Raw genomic sequence first — 15,305 nt, 5'->3', positions numbered from 1 at the left:
AATTGTTATGAAGCAGTGAGCAGCCAGCTTTAGACCAAAAATGTCCTTAGACAAAAGTACTGATGCTTGCCAAAAATCTGTGCAGGTGTTATCCCTAATGTTATTTTTTTTTCCTAGTGATTTGGATGTAGACTTGCAAGATTCTTTTTATGCACTGGAAGAAATGCAGTTTTTGAATTTGTACCCAAACTTCACTGAAGTTTATAAATGTTTTTTCCATTTTACAACTGTACCAAAATAATTTGAGAAACTCTCTGTGCCACTGGCAGTGCTACTGGGTGAAAGATTTTATGTACCTTGTGGACGTGTTTTACCTGTTCAGGACCTTTCCCAGAATGTGTTATGGTCTGCAGTTGGATCTGGGAAAGAACATCTACTGAGGTTTTTGTAGACAAAACTACATATGCACCTGTTTGGTCATTTATCAAACATCAGAAGGGCCACTTCAAGTTGTTTTGCAGAAGATTTTGTTGGTGAAGCTTGCAGGCAAAGGAAGTTCACCTTGTGCAAGATGACTTTCAGTGGCACACATTTAACCTGAATTTTGCTGTTCTGCTGCCTGCCTGAAGCAATGCAGTGAAAGGAAAGAAAATGTAACAGATGCAAGCTTTAAATTCCTCTGCACTGAAAAATTTCAGATCCCATCTTCCACTCACATCAAAATATTGCTTATCAATCAAAGTGCATCACTTTGGAAAAATCACATCCTTTTATTACCTTTTTTCCTTTTGCTCCTTTAATATTGAAAAACACAAGCTTGCAACAGAAAAAAATATCCGAAATTACTCATTTGGAAGATATTCAAGCAGTACATTTTTCTTCATTGCTGGAACTTTTGTCTTAGTTTTTCTCTGAAACCAAATTTTGGCAAAACTCCATGTAAGTTTCCAAAACATCTTTCTTTGGACACTTTTGAGTTTTCTTTTGTAAGATTATTTCATCAGAAGTATTTGCAGCCAGTTGTAATGGCAGTACTCTCCATGTGTTTGACTCCTCAGTCTCCACGCTCACCTTCAGGAAAATAGGTACACTTTTTAAAAAAATGTATTAGGGCTAGTAATGATAATATTAATTATAATAGAGTAATTAGTAAATTAGATAATTAACATAGAGTAACATAACATATTAAGGGGGATGTACAGAATTTGCTGTTGGAATGGTGTAGTGATATATGTGTATTCTTTCCATTGTTCAGCTGGAAAAACAGAATACAAGTTTCAAGTGACTTTTCTAAGAGCAATACAACGATGTTAGGGCATCACAGTCTTATTCCAAGGACTCTCATTGTGTTCTCTAGTGTCTATGTTTCCATGATGAAAAGTCATCCTGGCCTTCTTTGACAACAACAGTATGAAGTACTGGAGAAAATGGAAAAAAAATAGTCTTGAATCTGGTGACACTGGTAGATGCAAGACCTTGGGTAGATGCAACATATCTCATTAAGGCGGTTTAATGTGCTAGTTAAAGAGAAAAAAAGTAATTTGTGGACTGTATGTTAGACTTACCCAAATTGGAGAACTACAAGGTTATTTTTTAAGCAAACTAAGTAGAATTGTGAAATCAAAATAGTCTGACAAATACTTACTGTTAGAACAAAAACCCTTCAGATTTTACATCTACTTAGAAAATACTTAAAGGAAGATTATATTATCATTCTGAAATAAGCAGGACTTGGATGACTTACAACCTGTAGCATGAAAGACAAAATTAAAAGTATGCTTTAGAATTATGTAATAAAACTTCAGGGAATATTCACCCAGACGATTCCAAAATGTGCTTTTTAACCTTTTTAGTATAGAGCGTTAGTCAACTTCTGCTATATTCTTTCTTTTTTTTTCTTTCCCTTCTTGACTGTTCTTAAAATGGAGCAAGAAAGGCATGAGCTGCATATTCAAGTTGACAATAATAAAACATTTATTTCTTACCTTTCATTACACTATATAATAGACAGGTAAAAGGTGGATTTTATGTTTTAGGAAGTTTAATTTGTTCCAAAAAATGAAACAATATAAAATTATGTCTGTGACTTTTTCATATAAGGCAACTCTGAAATATCCTTTGTGATTTCTGGATTATGTTCTTAAGAAGTATATGAACGTTTCTGAACAAAGTATTTCCATTTGGAAATAAGGCTTCGTGAGAGTTGTGGGGCTATTGTTTCTTGTCTGCATTCTCTTTCAGGGACAGGCTTCCCAGATACTCAGTGTTTCTCACTGGTATGCTGAAGCCAAAGACGTATAGTGTGTGACGTTTTGCAGCACATTACCTTTGCATTGTCCTAGAGAAAAGGTTGTAATGACTTTCTGGGGGTGAAAGCTGTCTGCAAAGTGGACCAACAGCAGAGACAATGCCTGAATTATATATATACCACACATATATATATACACACACACACAGAGACATATACGTATAGGCAGCATAGGAGTGTTTTCACATCATCATGTTTGGAATTTTGGTATAAGATTTTTACTATTTGAATTACCACTAAAGGGTAACTAAGTTTCCTGGAAAATGCTGGTTGGAGAAACACTTTTTAATGAGCTCTATTCAGGACTTATGCCAGAGGGTTGTTTGTTGCCTTCAGAAAGGGTGTTTAAACAATGTTCTACTTTGTAGAATATTTCAGCTGTCCAGGTCAGGCTCTACTGTTTTCAGCTCCGTTTCTTAATGTCCTGAGGTTCTGACTGAACTGACTCAACATAACATGCCTACCTTCCTTATTTAGTCTGACAATTGTGTTTAATGTATGTAACCAAACCCATGGGATTCTGGAAAAGCCTTCAGCACGGATGGCATCGCCACACTGACTTTTTTCCCCACATTCCTTGTATCCCCTTCAGAAAGTATTTTGTCCAGAAGCTGAAATAACATGAGAAAAGGTCTTTTTGTTCTGAAGAACATTGCATTCCTTTGGTGACTGATTCATGCTTGATGAAAACAAAAATTATCTGCCCCAGATTCCTGATTCTTTTTGTTGTTGTTGTTGCTTGTAGCGAATGTCCAATTTTAAAACAACTATATCCAGATTTAATTACTTTCTATTACTGTAGAGCATTGAAGGTATGGCTAGGGTCACAATAATTTATGAGAGATCTGTTCATTTGTGAATTCTTGGTCTTCTGAGGAGGGGAAGAAAGGAAAACAAATCTGTAGATTTTCCAGGGAAAATCAGGTTCAAAGAAGTCTGGTTAGAATCAGTGACTCAAACAGTGGTACACGCTGCAACAGAGCTGTGGCACAACCTACAGCAGACTGAGTCATCCCCAGATAGATGTTTGCATGATATATGTGATTTTTTTTCTTTCTTTTTTTTTTTTTTTTTTTTATAATGTGAGCCCTCTTTATGACATTTTGAGAATTATGAATCAGATCTGATTAATAACCTTGAATAAGCTGCCAGTTGAGACAAATCCAAAAAGCAGAGCCTCAAGATTTTAATCTCAACTAGTTTGTGTGACACTATGCAATGCAGATGAAGGAATTGATCATAAAGAAATGACTGTGTAGCCAGGAAGGATTTTTACCCCTATTTGTCCTGCAGCTTATTTTAGAACTGAGTTTTAGTCAGTCATTAAATTGATCAATTTATTATGCTACTTTATGTCCCAGTTGTCTGATATTAGCAGTTCTGTCTAATTCAGTTACAGCTTGTTTTTCTTTAATCAGAACTTTTAACTGGTTAATTTAGCTATATGATTGTTGAAGGTTTGTAATAGTCACATGCCCCCATATCCAAAAGTGAGAGGTTTTCAAAATAATTTTAAAATTCCATTTTGCTGTGTGTGTATATGGATCATGCACTTTTTTTTTACTTTCTTAAAAAATAGATTCTTAAAATACTTTAAAAAAATTCTGAAACCTCTGCCTACCCTTCTGGAGAGTACTTTTCAGACAGAAGTCATGCTGTGCTTGATTCTCTTGTTTCTTTTTTGGCCTGAGATTGCTTTCATACACAAATGTCATGGCTGGAATTTTTTTCTGCCTAAGCAGCTGAGTTTACAAAACTCATCCTCTTCTTGGGTACATTCATTCTAAATGCCCAAATGCAGTCAGCTTGTGCCTGACTTTTCAGCACAGCTAAGCTCTGGAAACTTTCAGTTCAGATTATGGGTCCTTGAGACAAAAATCAGATGACAGATCTCAACCTACTTTCGTGATTGTCTCTGGAATTTTGGCTTAGTTTGCATAGCACTGTTTGATGCTTCCCAGATTTCAGATGGAAATATTATAAAAAACCTCCTCTTACTATCATTAACCTCTTCCCCATGAGGCTTGTCTGTGAAGGATCTTGGATGCCTTCCTCATCCAAAAGTTGTTCAAGTATCCTAGGCAAATCTATGCTTGATGCTTCACCATGGCACTGGTGCTTGCGTAGCTTAAGAGTAGGATGGATGCTTTTAGTAGCAAATATGCAGATCATGCCAGTTTATATCTCCTCTTTTATCAACAGGATGTGAAGGATCAGATTCTTAACTATTCTACTGGAGGGACTGATCCCAAGAAACTGGGGCTGGAAGGAAAGTTCATTCCATTCCTTTTTTATAAACACCCTCAAAATCCAAGTCCTTTTGAACCTTCAGAATTGTGCTCTAATATAAGAGAAATGCAAATTCATGCAATTTGAATTCTGAGTACAAATTCAGAATGAGATTTTGCATGGATTCTGTGTTCTTTCAAAGTGACATTCAAAGGGAAAAATAAGTATCAAAACACATGAACCCTGGAAAAGAAATTTAATGGAGAAATAGGGTGATTCAATGAAAGCATTGACATCCCTCAGCTGAAACAAACATCTCCCTTCCTGTGCCGCCATGCACATGCTCTGGAGATGTAAAGCTGGGACGTCTTTTGCTTTTGCGTCATTTTTAGATACAGTTTGTGATATCACTGCCTGCTTTTGTTTGTTGTATTGCAATAATGGGCATAATAATACTGGCTGAACAAGCCACTGCAAAGTTTCCACATATAAATACTTGTAAGTATACATTTGTAAATGATCAAGCAGAATTACACCTTGAATTAAGGAATCCTCTCTTTACATAGCAAATTCTAAAAATCTTTCTAGGGATATCTACTCTGAGAGAAGAATTGTGAGGAAAACCTCATTCCATGCAATCCTTGGCCCCTCCTGGTCTTTCTTTTCACTCTTCCTATGTGAAATTGCCCTTGGAATGAAAACAGAAAAATACAGTATAGAAAATGATGTAGCTCTGAACCCTGGTGTAATTTACATCAGCACTTACAATAGACAGAGTGAGAGTGTTAAGAATGGAGCTATTTGCTGTATTTTGTTCAGACATTCCTGCTGCAGAAACATTTTTTAAATGAGAATTTTATTCCCACTGATGCTTATTTTCAATTATTTTAAAACAATACATTAAAAAGCTTTGTAATTGAGAAAATACTAACTTGACTCAATTTTCACATTTGATTACTGACCACTGCTGAGAAGCCAAGTTTCCCTCCATTTGCCGTAAGTAGATGAAAGCATGACACCCGGGACTTTGGCTCTTTGTCCCAGCAAATAACTCATATTCATTCCGAGATAAAACGTTCCCTTTAGTCCTCACGTAATTACTAAATAGATTCAGTAGCCTAAAATCTTCAATCAAATCCTAACCTTAAGCCTTCATATATATTTTTCCTTCAGTTAATATCCTGCCCAAACAAGAGCTATTTATTAGAATTCTCTGGTTTAATTGGTTATATTAATGTTAATAAAAGTAGGATATAGACCCTGTCCTATGCTAATTGAACATCTAGCATTCTCCTAGTGCTCTCATGGTTGCCTGTTAATATTTGTAAACAGCATATCAGTACCTTGGTTACCACTGCATCTGCAGCTATATCGGCTATATGTATTGTCTTGGCACGGCAGAAATAAATTGCCGTCCTTACTTGCATTTAATTAGAGATTTTGTGGGAACTTCTGTTGATTTAGAATTTGAATTTAGAACATCATTATATGATAACCAACTTAAGAGTATTCATGATCTTACCAATTCCTCTCATACTCTATGGGCAGGATGGTTTATCTCAAGTTTGTAAATTTACTGGCCCATTCTCAGTGTGTAGTTGTAACTTCTGAGGACAGTTAATACATGAGATATGTTGAAATTTAGTACAAGAGTTTTGGGTGATTCTCACAATACCATGCAATTACTGCTGTACATATCACCACTGTAGCAAATAACGCATCACCATTTCTCTCTATTTGCAATAACTATTATAACTATACTTTCTTTTCTATATTCCTGGAAAATATTCTTTAGGTAAGACCACCAGACAGGCACAGTTTTGCCTTTTTCTCTCTCTCTCTCTCTCTTTCTTGTACAAGTCCAAGAAAATTGTGCTTAAGGAAGGATCATAAAAATAGAGAGAAGTCCAACAGCAAGATTGCATTTTAATCCAACAATCCATAAAGAAATTAAATCTCTTAGGAGAAAGAAGGCTTCAATTTTAAAGTTAAAACTCTAACAGAAGTTTTAAAGTTTGAAATAATAGATTTTTATATTAAAGATAAGCTGAGAAATGATTGAAAGCTAGGGTACTTAAAGCTTCTTAGACCTCCCTCTGCTATCTATCTTCACCTCAATGAGTTTTTAAAACATGAATACTCAAGATATCTAAACTTTTGTGTCTAAGTGAAAATACTGCAAAAGGAATGTCTAGAAGTCCAGGTGCCAAATTCCAGCACTCTTCATAAGTAGGTATCAGTCTGGAGTGCAGTGTGGAGACAGCTCTAGTGATCCTGGTGGATGAACTTCTTACGGACACTGGGCAAGAGAAGACACCTACAATACCGTTGCTTGATCCATCAATGGCCTTTGACACCACCAGTCTCAGGTGCAGCTGATTCACTTACTGGACCTGCCAGGGCTGAATGTGCAGCTCTGAGCTGGCTCTGTGTGTTACTTTTGGGCAGACAACAGAAGACATATCCTTGTGGGATATGTAGTTTTCAGTCCTCTATCTTTTCCAGCATCTTTGTAGGATCTGTCATCAGGAGCACCCATATGCAGCTGCCTGTCTGCTTTTGCAGAGGTCATCACTATTACTGCCCAGATGTCCTGTGAGAAATAAATACATGGTTGAAAAGAAACAGGATCCAGCTTTTTGTGGATAAGACAAGGTGAAGTTGGCAGGGAAAAGCAATACTTCAAAAACCTCACCATTTGCTGAGGGCTTTTCCCCACTGATGGTCAGCATGATGCCCAGACCCAAGCTTCAGCTGGGAGTGCCATTGGTCATAGGTACACAGGTGGCAATGTTGAGGAAGACCACCTTCTTGGGCTAGCAAAAAGCATGTGCTCATTTGCCTTGAGTGATGGACTAATTTTAGTGATTTGCCTGTTAGCTGTCTCCAGTTTACAGCATTTCATTTTTTTTTTTTTTTTTTGGGGGGGGGGCTGACCGTGAACAGGACATGGAACGTAGATCAATGTGTTGTGATCTTTCTTGTAGAAAAAGGAGACCAAAGTGAAAATGTCACACAACTGTTACACACACATTTTCAACTTCTCTTTTGATACTTTGTTCTTCCAAACCAGCCTGGCATTTGTAGCATTTGAAAGGCAGTCCTGTGCCCACTAGGGTGAGGATGCTGCAGGTGATAGACCTTGAGAATATGTGTCTTGGAGATGGATACGGGTTCTTGTCCATAGAAAATCTTCACCACAAAGGGCCAAGCAAATCTGCGTCATCCCTGTCTCACAGACTTTCAGACTAAAGTAAGGTATTTGGGGTAGTTATCCTGCTGTAGAAGTAGCAGAAAAAATTCATTTTACAATTGTTACAAGCAAGAAACTGCATGAACAAATCAAACACTTCTTGAAAAAAGGAGTGCTTTTCTTCAGACAAAAATACTAATTTGAAACTTGATTCTGTGATGGTAATAATATGCTATAAAATCCAAGACAGGAATCATTAAAAAACACAATTAACAATGGTGCAGACCTCAAAAACGAAGAGATACAACAATAGTAATTTTGAATAATAGTTTTAAAATTACAAAAATCAATGAATACTAATATGTGTAGTAAAAAACCTCAATTGAATTAGCTGACAAAAAGTGAACAAACGGCAACACGCCACGGCTGCAGAAAAGCTTTCATATAACGTAAACCAGCAAGAATACAAATGAGAAACTGCTGGCACATGTTCTGTGTAAAGAATAAGATGAAGTATCCCAAACTGCGTCAATTATTAAAACTAAAGGCTCAAACTTTGACATATGATCTAGAAATCATAAATAACACTTTCAAAGAGCAGTGTCAGACACTCTAATCTTCCAAGTTGCTTTAAACAGAAGATAAAGTTTGTAAACAAAAGCACTTTATTGGAACTTTCACCAGATCAAAGTATAACCTTAGACTTAATAAGAAATAATAAATGCTGCTAAAGTCTAACAGTGGGGAAAGTAATGTGCTTAGATGAGCTGCCAGTAAACATTCAGTGAGAAATCATACATACACTGTTATTGGAAGTATTCAACTGAACATTTGAATCAAAAAGTCTGTTATTACACAACCCGACAATTCCAGTGAACTGGTTTTCCTATCTATCTGGAGTATTTCATACTGGTCTTAAATGTCGGACTAAATTTATTTACCAGTGCTGAAATACACTCCTGCGTGCAAAGCACGTATACAGGGAAAAAAATCTCTTGTAAGCGTTAAGTGAAGGTTTAAAGGGGAGCAGAGGCTTGGTGAGACACTTTTTCAGCTCATTGCAAATGATTTCCACATAAATCAGTCTGGATTATTTCCATTGTGCTTCACTGAGGATTATTCAAAGTTTTGTGTTTATTTACCACAAAAGTTTGATAATATAGGTTAGTCCACCCAACTGACAAGGAAACTCTTTGGATTCATTAAAATGGAAATATCTGTTGACTGTTCTTTAAAAAAAAAAACCCAACAAAAAACCCCAACCCAAACCTGCACTCTTCACTTTAGAAAGACCTTCATAAAAATTGGATTAAAAATACTGTGTAATATCCTGACCAGGTCTGTGCATACTAGCAATTTAAACTCGCCCTTTTTAAAATGACACCAGGGAGCTAGACAAGGCTGTCCATTATCCTCTTTTCTTTTTGCAATTGTAATTGAACATTTAGACTTATTTTTCAGCAACTAAGGATTGCTTCAAGGGATGAAAATCAGAAACTCCACAAATTTGGGTTCATTGTATGCACATGACATATTGATTTGCTCCTGTAATCCTGGGCGTAATCTGCCTATAATCCTACAAACAATGGATTGGTTTACATTACCTCTGGCTTCTTTGCAGCTACAGTGATAAAACCTGTTTTCTTAAAATGAACATGCAGTTGCAGAACCTACCTGACCAAAGAATCATCAAATGAGACCGGATTCTGCTAGATACCTAGAGATAATCATGTGTGAAGCTATCATCCACATGTAACTAAAAAACTCACTTCCCTGAGTAGAGAATGAATTGCTTTATGCATACCCTTATTTTAATTCAAACTTTTTTGGAACTGTAAAAACAAGGAATATGATAAACATTGTTTTTCTATTTCTCGATTTCGGGATATTTCTCTTTTAGTGCTATATTTTTTCCTTTATTATTTTAATCTTTTCCCCCACTTTGTACAAATGAAATATTTGAGGTCTCTTTTTAAGTTTTGTATTCACTGTTAGAAAAAGGTAGGTCACCTTCAAAATTTAGGGTTGTTTCATATTAAAATATTAGTTCGTTATACTTTGTATAGCTGTAGCTGCAGAACTGAGATACTAGTCTTGTAGTATATGTTATAGATAGTAAGAAATAATGACAACCCTGTATGCAGAAATCACTGGTACCTACCTGAGACAAAAACCCTACCTCTGAAGATGACTGGAAAAATGTAATGCATTTTTCTTTATTTACTCCTTGAGCAATTCTCAGAGTAAATGCTTAGATCTCTAATTATTTGAAAGAGCTTGAAAGATTGGAACAGATACCCAAAATTTGGTGATGTTTTTCGAAGTCCAAATATCACATATGTCAGGTTGTTCAGCAATTAGATAGGTCTGGCCCATTGTTTTGCTGTCAAACAATATTAAACGTGAAATTTTCAGCTGAACGTCATACAAGCAGATCACATAATGTTACCTTAGAAAAGGATTGTTACACAGATATATTGACAAAGTATTCCTTTTCTACTAATGAACTCTCAAATTAGATTATTTTAGCAAAAACTGAGTTTAAAAAGGAACTTTGATTTTTAGAATACGTTTTCTCTGTTTGGAATAAGATTCAATAGTGACTCATTCCAAACATATATTGATTTTCTTTAATATGTTACACAGGTTATAATTAACTCTTCAAAGAATAGCTTCATTTCAGACAAATTTATCATTTAGCTGTCATAAAATATACATGCCATAAAACACTAATGTGTGACAGAGTATCATAAATTAGCTATTTGAAAAGGAGAGTGACAAAATGGAAAATTGACATAAATGGTTTCTGCTCCCAAGTTTTTAATTTAATATCAGCCGGACTACCTACCTACTTTTTACTAATTGTGCTCACACATGAAAATAGTCCTACTTTCTTCTAAACATATCACACAAAAAGGGAGCAAGCAAAGTTTTCTATCAGAGAAGCTAAAATCAGCCTCACATTAAAAAAGCTGGAAAGCTATAATGTTCGTTTTCAACTTCCATAATTTTCATAACATAGGTGATTATTTCCAGACACAAGACACTTTATTTCAGTCCTCTGTGCTTTATTCTATTTATCTGGCAGTGTAAATCTAGTGAAGACTACAATGTAGGTAATAAGGATGTAAAACTAACCAAAGTAAAAATCAGGTAGTGCATATCCAACGTGATACTGAAGACAGATAAAGCCAGAATGATGCTGTTTTTATCAGTTAGGCATTAATGTATATTCACAACAGACAGACAGAGGGGCTATTCACATTGCATTCAACTTTTTCTTGAAATAAAAAGTATGATCAAGGACAAATGACATGGAGTAACACTAGCATAAATTGCATTGATAAAAGTGCACAGTAGAACCCCCAAAACGATGGAAAATAGGATAACTTCCTTTGACAGTTATAGGGAGATGCATATATTTTAATTGCATCTGTTCTTAGGAAAATCTGAGCCACATCTAAACTTTCTGCACTTACTCTTTTAATGAGCTTAAGGATGGCTGGGACCTAATTCTTGTGGCCAATCAAGGTACACAGGCTGAGATAAGGCCATTTTGTCCTGAGATTCATCAGTCTTCTAGGGAGATGAGGACGGTAGCAACTGAGCTAGCTGGTCTTTATGAAATGGGCTGATTTTATTTCCTCAGTACTGCATGGTCAACTGGAAATATCGTTTGAGCCACGTCTCACAGCAAAGGCTAGAGAATGGAAATACGCATTCCAGCATTTCTGCTTTGCCTGTGGATCTTGTGCATAAATAGCAGACTCTAAGGCTGTTACTACACCCCTTCCATGAACACATCTATTCTTACGTGTGTCTAAATGCAAAGAGAAAAAAAACCTTTACTACCTAAGTAGTTTATGTACCAGATTTTCTTAGTAGAATTTGGTGCAGATGGACTAGTTATGATTAGCTTCTCTGTTTTGTGGGAGAAACCCATAAACATGAATTCTGGTGAATTTATCACTTTGTATTGCTAAATTTTAGTGGCTGTTGTTATTTTGAATGAGCTGGAGTTGCTGGGCTTTTTTCTTTTCTCCTTGCAAGAGCTATGATTTCTAGCATACAGAAAGTCACAGTAGTTGATTCGAGATGTTACACATACATACTTTCTTTGTTAGTTATGAGCCCAAGTGTACTGAGCACACTAGCAGATGTAAATTAACATTTTTTTAGCACTATGGAGGTTTAGATGTCCAACACAATCCCATAGCCCTGTTTAATGCAAAATCACTACTAAAAGCAATAACAACTGTATGAGATTTCACCAAGTGTGACATCTAGTCTATGTCCAAGTAGATGATGCAATAGTTAAACAGCCACTTGTGATTTATTATGTGTACAAAACTTATGGAGAACTCTAAGCAAAATGCTCATTGGTAAGTCATGCTGAATCAATCTGTTTTCTTCATTATGTCTGCTCCTGCCTCAATGGGTTAAATTAACTTGCTATATAATCGTGACCATGTTGTAGTTTGGAATTAAGTTCGAGTGAGCTCCTTTCAACAGTTGAAATAATTTCACAGGCTCCATTATCAAAATTTTCCTCTGCAAGGGTAGTGTTTTATGTGTCTCCTGAGTGTCCTATAAACTCCCAGTATTAATAGTGTGTTAGTGGTGATATTGATGCGTGATAGCATGGATACTGCATGCGCTGTTACAATGCTTTAAGACTGTAAACCATTTTTTAGCAGTGTTCTTTGCAAGGCTAAGTCTTGATAGCGTAATATAGCGCTGCTAATTATATTGATCTAATTAATCTAATTAAATTGCAGCTAGATATGTTGTACATGTCATTTGTCTGTATTAACATTATGTAAACCTATTCTGCTTGTCTGTGCATTTTATATACAATGCCTCTTTAGCATTTGACCAGGAAAGTGATGGTATGCCTCCCGTATCTCATACTGGTAAGAAAGAGATGTGGCGATCCAGTGGTTTATGAGATGAGGAAAGCCTCACTGTTTTTTATATTTGGTTTTGTTTGAAGAGACACAGAATTTTCTCTTCCTGGAGCTTAGAAAATGTCTTCCTGGTTCCTTGTTTGTTTATACCACCTCTGACAAAGAAACACCTTCATTTTTCAGAATTTCTATGAATCATTTTCAACATGTAAGTAACAGACCAAAGGGTCCAGAGTCATTTTTGCTGGAGCAAGGGACACATAACTGCACTGCTTCAGTATTTCTCTCCTATATGGAAGAAAATGAGTACAGGAAAAATCCACTCCTAAGGGAGCAGGTAGCTTCCTCCTGCTGCCCCCCACTGCCTTTAGTTCTGCATTTCACCAGCAGGTCCAGAGGAGATGCCTTAGTGGAGAGGCCAGCAGCTGATGAAACAGCAAATCTTTGACTTTGTTGGCCATGGCCTCTTCTTGTGTAGCAAAGGCTCTTTTCATAGTTGTACTAACCCGTTGTGGTTCTAGCAATGAAGGGTAATGTAAGCAGATGGTATCTCTACCCTCCTCCTAACACAGGACACACACTTGAATGTCATCCAAACTCACCCTTCTCCTGGGTTTTCTTTTATCATCAATTAAATCAAAGCAAATATTCCTTTGACATGAGCTGGCTTTCCAGACTTTGCATAGTTTTTGCTTCTTGTCTTTAATTCAGAGACACTCCATCATTTTCTGTGATCCCTGTTTGGCATTAGGAAGACTCACTTGGTTTGGTTGCTATTCTGAGCTCGCTGTGTCACTCTGCAGAGTCATGGCAGACTGCACCACGTTAAAGGAAGAATGTGACTCTTTTCTTCCACATCAACCTTCTGCAGCAATTAGTGCTGTCCCTGCTTAGTTAGCCAAATGGGCTGAATACTAAAAATATACAACAGTGGGCAGGACAGGAACCTGAAGAATGGTTGACTACTGTGTTCAGCTGTCTTGATATTAGATTTATTTGTTGGCTTTTTTAAAGATTAAAATGAGTGAGATAAAAATGCTTCATTTGTCTTTCATTATGATGTAGGATTTAAAAAAACTCTGCAGTGGATATTTTAGGGCAGGTTTTGCTGGTGCTCACACGGAGAAGTGAACGACCCTCTTTTCTGCAGCTGACCACTGTCTTGCTGTTGATGAAATTGCCCTCGCATTTCTAATGTCAGGAAAACGGAGCGTCAGAGGGAAAGGGAATAAGAAAGATACATTTTAAATCTTGTTTTCCTTTGTGCAGTGTAAGAAGAGCTGGTTTCTTCAACTTACTCTTCCTAATGGCATTAAATATTTTAAGCCACGTTTTCAATTTGGATTAATATAGCTAGGTAGCTACAGTTAGAATTATTTTCCAGGTGAACCAGTTCTCAATTTCCAAAGAACTGAAGTCAGGAAATCCACCTGGGCTTTCCATAGTAATCTAACAAGATTCTAGAAAGATGCCTTGTTTACTGTCCTTGGACAAGAAAGAGGTAGTATGAGACCTCCTTTTTATTTTGTGTTATCTCCCTCTCTCTATATGGCATAGGGCAGGACTCCACAGGCCAGAAAATTTAAAATTGGAAGTCTTCCACAGTTGGCTTTTCCCCCACTTTGCTCTAAGGTCTTTTAGACCATGTAAAAGCCATATGCACAGCAAAGAAGGCAGCTATAAGCCTGCAGTTTATCTGTATGTGGTGTGTATGTATTGGATATGTGATGGGGGACCAGAGTTTGCTGTTTAAGGATTTCACTCAAGCTGACACATGGCAGACAGATCAGAATTAGTGTAAAAGAGGAAGACATGAAAGATGAATAGCTCTGTAGATGACCTGTTGAAGTCAATAGAAATGCCCTCAGTGGTGTCAGTAGACTGGGAGTCAGACCCTCTTAGAGAGAAGGATGGCATTAATATTTCAGAGAAAGTGAAATCCTGGGGGTCTGCAAAAGAGAAAAACAACAAGCCTGAAGGGACTTTGGAGCAGAGCCAGCAGAAGCTGCTGTCATCTCTATCCTGCTGTCCTTTCTTGAACTTGGCACAATCAGCTGGTCTGCATGAATGTGATGTTTTTATGGCACTGGTTATAATTGTAGTGATAGCAGCACAACTGAACGAGACAGCACATTGCATGAAAACAGGTTGAAGGGAGGATGGGATTCAGTTACAAAATCTTAAAACTCATTTCATCAGAGTGGGGATTTTTGCTAATCAAAATATTTTCTGTGAATCTTGGAAATTGCAGACTCTGATCACAAACCAGAGAGTATGAGAGGGTCTCATTCATAAGTGCTTTATCTTCTCAGGAACAAGTCGATAAGCCTTTATTGTTTAATTTTTCTTTCTTGGGAACGGGGCAGCTGACATTTTTTCAAAGTCCCTTAATTTGTAGGGGATTTTGTGGGAGTCACAAAACCCCATTAACCGGATTTTTCATCTGGCTTTAGGAGGAATATATTTTAAAATGGTAAAAGAAAGACTTTGAACAGCTTCTGATAACTCACAGTTTAAGCATGGCTATAAAAAGAAAATGAAAAGGCAATTAAAAATGGAATATTTCTTTCTTCAGTTCCCCCCCTCAACTGTAATTTGTCACTATTTCTTGTAGGCAGGCAGAAGGATGAAGCTACAGAAGACCATTTAGCACTGCAAAGCTGGCTACTATAAAGCACTGTAACTTGGCATTAGAGTGGTGGACTAATTTTAAAAAAATCTGTATAAC

General features: G+C 36.7%; 1 long non-coding RNA gene across 1 annotated transcript in view; it reads right to left on the bottom strand.

Annotated features, from left to right (window-relative positions):
• The window catches only part of LOC308060144, a 72,686-nt gene extending 57,381 nt beyond the window's left edge, over positions 1-15,305 (bottom strand). The window contains exon 1 of the long non-coding RNA XR_013926619.1: positions 1-15,305. This exon is cut by the window's left edge and continues 20,630 nt beyond it. This is a non-coding gene — a long non-coding RNA (uncharacterized lncRNA).

This window comes from Falco punctatus (assembly GCF_963210335.1).
Source record: "Falco punctatus genome assembly, chromosome: 3".
Classification (NCBI taxonomy): domain Eukaryota; kingdom Metazoa; phylum Chordata; class Aves; order Falconiformes; family Falconidae; genus Falco; species Falco punctatus.
Note: the sequence above shows the minus strand (reverse complement) of the source record. Positions and strands in the feature narration are given on the sequence as shown.